Source organism: Lutra lutra, chromosome 1 (genome assembly GCF_902655055.1).
Source record: "Lutra lutra chromosome 1, mLutLut1.2, whole genome shotgun sequence".
Classification (NCBI taxonomy): Eukaryota; Metazoa; Chordata; class Mammalia; order Carnivora; family Mustelidae; genus Lutra; species Lutra lutra.
In genome coordinates this window covers 107,354,813-107,361,044 of record NC_062278.1, presented here as the reverse complement: position 1 = coordinate 107,361,044, position 6,232 = coordinate 107,354,813, and the positions used below count along the sequence as shown (strand labels likewise).

General features: G+C 44.9%; 1 protein-coding gene across 5 annotated transcripts in view; it reads left to right on the top strand.

Annotated features, from left to right (window-relative positions):
* The window catches only part of MCF2L2 (MCF.2 cell line derived transforming sequence-like 2), a 259,359-nt gene that overhangs the window by 184,639 nt on the left and 68,488 nt on the right, over nt 1-6,232 (top strand). The window lies entirely within an intron of this gene.

Sequence of the window (6,232 nt, the reverse complement as noted above, 5' to 3'; positions counted from 1 at the left end):
ATGCAATTCTTTTCATATGTTACCTATAGAGCATGGTCAGCATTGCTAAGAGATCATAGTGCCATATGCATGTCAGACCACATACAGAAATATTAACATAATGTGATTTGTAAGGGAGTCACTGACAGTGACCCATATGTAAGTTGATACACTATTCGTACACGCATCACCTCCCTTCTTTATCTGTATGAAATAAAACCCTTGATCATGGTTCCACATACAGTACCCCCCCCAGCTGTCATATGTATATGTTCTATTTATGTGCAAATGTTGAATTACCATTATATTCCCTTCAGGTCATTTGGAACCAGATCCACATACACAGATGTCAGCACCTGTGTTCCACCTGCAAGAACACATAGGACTGTACCTGCAAGAAATATAAACTGAACCAAATATTGAAAAACATATAGAAGTAAAACATGAAATCATTCATTTACATCATTCTATTTACACATAGACACGGCAGACAGAGAAATGATTTCAAAAGTGAGTCAGGAGGTTGGTAAGAGGATGTAGGGCTTGCGGTCGGGGGAGGGGAGAGGATGTAGATGGGAGAAGGGACCCAGCAGAGTGAACCAGAATGCCTGCTCTGGTTTCACACTCCACCCACCCACCCACACACACCATGCAGGGCAGGGGGCAGCAGCCTGGCAGGCCCTTTGTCCATCTGGGAGCATTTCCTTTCTGCAGGCTGTTTCCCTATCTCACCCCACAGGGAGAGGAAGAGGATGATAGAGTTGATGGTATAGAACAGAGTACTCATGTTTCTTTTACTGGGAGAGAATATATGAACATCCTAAAACTAGTTGGAAATAAAATTAGGTGATACTAGTGATGCTGATTTGACAGCACGGAAAAGGACCCTGTCACGGTCCTCGGTGTCCACAGTAGCTGCTTATGAACAGAGACCACTACAATTAGATTTATAAATGACTTTAAATCTCTCTCTCTCTCAGAAATGTGCTTCACAGAACACTAGAGAGCTATGGAAAGTACTGGAAAAAGTACTGTACCATCAAAATGGTAAACTTGAAAAATGAGAAGAATTACAATTGGCATGTTAGATTGAGAAGGGACAAGACAAGGCAGAGATAGAGCAGAGGGGAAGCGGATGTAGGAGAGAGGGCCAGAGGGGAGGGCATCAGGGCGTTATCAGGAGTTACGGGCAGAGAAGAATTTCACCTACCTCCAAAAGAACCTGGGCAGTGGTAGAAGCAAAGGAGACCCGAAGAAGAGAGGAATGTTGACTGAAATCATGAAAGCAGCAATGGTTTTGATAACTAACTGGCTTAATGGCTAACACAGCTGAAGCATACCGACATGGTGCCAGGCTTGACTCATTTAACTTCAATTTGTACCTTCTGGACTCTCTTAAATAAGAAATTCCCTCACAGACCTTGTACAGATACTGTTCTGTGAATTCAGACACCCCACAAGCCACGGGTTTCCAAACCAGCCAGGTTCCTGCGAGTCTTGGGCTGCTAGAGAGATGGGGTGATGTCCTGACCTCACTCCCTGCCAACCGGGGATCTGGGCAAGGGACCTGACTTCTGCACACCTCATGGTAATTCCTGCCCAGATGGGACCAATGAAGACTGAATATAAAAACCATCACGTATGTGGAGAACTGAGCGTGGGTAGGGCCCACTGCATGCGCTGCGTGGATGGCCATTGTCCTCATGCCCACCCCAGGCTGCAGAAAGCCCCTCTCACGTGAGGAGCCAGCAGAGAGGGTCTTCATGCTGCCTCCATCCATAATCTAAAAGGATCTGCTTGTTTCTTCCTGCATCTTCAAACGTAGTTTCCCTTACTACAGCGTCACCCATGAAAATAATGCAGCCCCTCCTTTGCTGCCCCCTCTTCCCTCCCCACCTGCCAGCCCCTCCCACCCCACACATATCCTTCTGGGCTTCTTTGCTGTCTACGCTTGCTCCTTGGTGATCCCAAGGATCGCCATTAGTGCCCGATTTCTATTTCTAGTCTAGATTCTGGGCTCCAAACTCCAGTGTCTCCACTCAAATGTGCCACATTGGTCTTAAGCCAAGCACGTGTGAAATGAACTATTCAAATGCATGCTAGTGAGCCCGTGAAGGGATGGGACTCAAAGGCCCCAAAGGCCAGAATCCTCCTCCTTCTCATCAGTGGACCCAGCACAACAAGTGACATGTCAGTAACAGTCGGTGGCCTTTTGTCACTGTGTTCCCTGCTCTTGAGTATCCTCTCAAGGGCAGACACCCCATCCCACACACCTCCAGTTCCCTTAAAGAACCTCCTGCCATGCCTTGCTCAGAGTAAGTGTGGATTAACTGCCAGTCAAGTTGAATTTTCATTCGTCAGATGTTCAAATTTCCATTCCAAGAAGCTTCGCCCCCAGAACAAAGGTCCCTGTGTACTTCTCTTCCAAAGCCATCAAGGCCCCAAAGCAGGCACTGAAGACACACCAGCCCCTTTCCCACAGCTCTCACCTCTGCTCCTGTGGTTTGGCACCCTTCTGCACCCTCCCCTCAATTCCAGGACCTCAGTGCTTGGGTGAAACCATTGTCAGTCTGCCCAGAACAGGAAACTGAAGGGGACTGAGGGCACACAGAGGCCCTCACCCGCAGGCCATTCTCAGAACCCACCTTGTTCCTTTCTCTTCTCATCTGCCCTGGGGAGCCCCGCCCCCCCCAATGGTCAGCTCCTTCCACATCAAACATACATGGCTTCTCTGATGTGTTCATCTTACCCTCATTGGGGGCCCCACAGGGGTGGGGACAGTCTTGGAGCCAGGCCTTGTTTGCTGGGATCCTCCTTGGCTGATGGGGGGAGCCCCACTGGGGAGGTGGTGAATGGAAGGGAGGCTGGTGTGCGTTTCCCCTCCATGTTGCCAGTGCTCAGGCAGCCACAGGGAAAGTGAACTTGGTACCACTCCCCTACAAGGGCTCGCTCAACATTTCTTCTCCCCTCCCCACCTGCAGATCTGGCATAGGCTTTACCGGCACCCTGTACTCCCCGCCCCTACCCCAGGCCTGTGGGGTTCTGTGCAAGGCCAAGGGCTGCCTCTCACTCCACCTACTACTCAGGACAGCATATCCGAATGGAGTGAGTGAGTGACATTTGTGTAGGGACAATCTGGAGTGTTGTCTGGTAATTGCCCCAGCCTTGCAGAGCTCTCCAAACTGAGTAGAGTGACTGGGTCCTGGGACGGGCTGGGACAGAGGAGAAGACAATACAGAGCATGGGAATGTTCAGAGAATAGTTACTGGCTGTGGGACAGGGGCTACATGTCTAGCCCAGAGGCAGTAATTTGTGTTAGAAATGTTGTACTTAAAATTAAGTTTGGTTGTGCTGATAGAATATCATTCTCTGTGTCCCTCTTCTTCTTCTTCTTCTTCTTTTTTTTTTTTTTTTAAGATTTTACTGATTCATTTATTTGTCAAAGAGAGAAAGAGTACACACAAGTAGGCAGTGGCAGGCTCCCTGCCAAGCAAGGAGCCCGATGCAGGACTCGATCCCAGGACCCTGGGATCATGACCCGAGCCAAAGGCAGCGGCTCAACCAACTGAGCCACCCAGGCTTCCCTATGTGTCCCTCTTCTTAATATTTAATAATTACTAAGTGCTTATTGTGGAGTATTTGTGGTTCAAATCCTACTCAAACCAATTCTAAAGGGCAGTTATAAGCCTGCCTGGGATTTTTATTGAGTATTACTTAAAATAAGTGGACCATTAATTAAGAGTTAGAAACAGTTTTGTTATACTGAGATTTTTCTTATAACAGCACTTTCAAAAGGCCAGCTCTAAAGTCCTTGACACATCATATAATCTGAAACAGTATACATTTCATGAATCAGTCTTGGTTGGTCTGATGGTATAAGGTCATAAAGCCCAATATCAACACCTATTTGATCCTGCAGGTACAGGGCTAAGGAATACTGGGAAAAGAGAGCAATATCTCTGAGAGGTATGTTTTTTATCATATCAGATAAATAAACAAATAAACCCTCTTGGGAGGAAAGGGGTTAGTAGAATAATGGAATATCTGCTGAGTAGATACAGATAAGATAAGGGTCTGCAAAAGAGGTATGTAAGGTGGAAAAAGCAGTGTGTTTTTTCTCAATGTTTTTTGATCTTTTTAAATTTATTTTATACATATGTATTTTCCCTTTGGGAATCTCTTTTTTGCAATAGATTTCTCTTTGTTTGTATGAAGTGGAAGCCTATTCGCAGTCTCAAATTTTTTTCCTTGCCAAAAATTATTGAGTTACTTGGATATTCCTGTTGGAGTTAGTACCAGCACTGCCCTTTGCCATGAACTGAAGTAAGTAATAATGGTTTTCCTATCAGCAGTAGTCCAGGAATCTGCTTGGCGTACCAGAAGTCTCACTCAGGATGTCTTAGGTCGGATTGCTGATATGCATGTGCACCGTGGCTCTGAGATGTGAGGCAGATCCCTTGAAGCTTACACATAAACAGATGACAGCCTGAGCCAGCCCTTTTTCTCTAACCTGCTTACCTGTGTCCTCACTTTGTGGGCCCTGTCGTTTACGGAGACATGCTACAGAGTCAGAACAGTGGGTCCTATTGTAGTGGACTGGACTTCAGCCTGGGCACATCAGTTCCCCTGTCACTGGCTGTAGAGCTAGAGGGGCTGGACTTGACCTCCATGGCAGCACCTTGCCAGCAGTTTAAGCTCAATCAAGTCACGTAATGCTCTGAGTCCCAGTTTCCTCTTCTGCGAAATAAGAATGACAATTAGTACCTACTCTTGCTCACAGAATTGTTCCTTAACTCTACTGTTCATCCATTCGATAAACATTTATTGAGAATTTACCTACTTATAAGGCAGGTGGACAAGGATAAATGAAACAGGGTATATGCCCTGGAGGAGCTCTTTTTCAGGTGTTGAATGGATTAAAGAAATACACACATTAAGAAAACAACTCTACTTCATATCCACTAGGCAGGCTATCATTTTTTTAAAAATGGGAAAATGGCAAGAGTTGACAAGGATGTGGAGAAATTAGAAGCCTGGTGCTTTGCTGGCGGGAATGTCGTGGTATAGTCACTGTGGAAAACAGTGTGGTGGTTTTTCAAAAAGTTGAAAATAGAATTATCGTATGACCCAGTGTTTCTACTTCTGGACATATACCTCAAAGAATTGAAAGCGGAGACTCAGAGACTTGTACAGCAATGTTCATAGCGGCATTATTCACAAGAGCCGTAGGTGAAAGGAACCTAAGTATGCATCAACAGAAGGATAAGCAAAATGTAATATATGCAAACAACTAAAGATATTCATCCTTAAACAGAAATGAAAGTATGACACATGCTAAAACATGGATGAATTTGGAAACACCGTGCTTAGTGAAAAAAGCCAGACACAAAAGGACAAACGTTGGATGATTCCATGTAAACGAGGTGCCTAGAATTGGCCAGCTCTTAGAGACAGAAAGTGGAATAGAAGTGACCTTGGAGGGGCGCCTGGGTGGCTCAGTGGGTTAAGCCGCTGCCTTCGGCTCAGGTCATGGTCTCAGGGTCCTAGGATCGAGCCCCACATCGGGCTCCTTGCTCAGTGGGGAGCCTGCTTCTCTCTCTGCCTCTGCCGGCCTCTCTGCCTGCTTGTGATCTCTGTCTCTCTCTCTCTCTGTCAAATAAATAAATAAATAAATAAAATCTTAAAAAAAAAAAAAAAGAAGTGACCATAGACTGGGGGGAGTGAGAGAGGAATGGAGAGCTAGTGTTTAATGGATACAGAGTTTCAGTTTGGGATGACTGAGAAGTTCTGGTGATAGCTGCACAACATTGTGAATGTACTTAGAGCTACTAAATCATACACTTATAACTTATTTAAATGGTAAATTTGATATTATATATATTTTGTAATTAAAAAAAAAAACTTCATAATCCCTAAAATGCTATCCAGATGCAGGATGGTTAACTTGAGTTAGGATTCATGAGATTCAGTTTATAATCAATCCCTCTTTGAAAAAGGGTGGTATGAGTAGAATTACTTTGTCATTATTTATTCTACAATATTGAGGAACAAGCATCCATTCAGATAAACTTTAATCATAATTTATTTATGCCCCATCCTTTTCCAAAAAGAATTTGAGGTAGTTTACTCTCAACGTGTCAGAGTAATGAATGAGGTCAGATCCAACTGACATAAGATGAAATATAGAACCTGAGAAACAAAAGAAGAAGAGAGGGAACAGATGGCACTTGGGCAACAGCAAAAGTCTCAACTG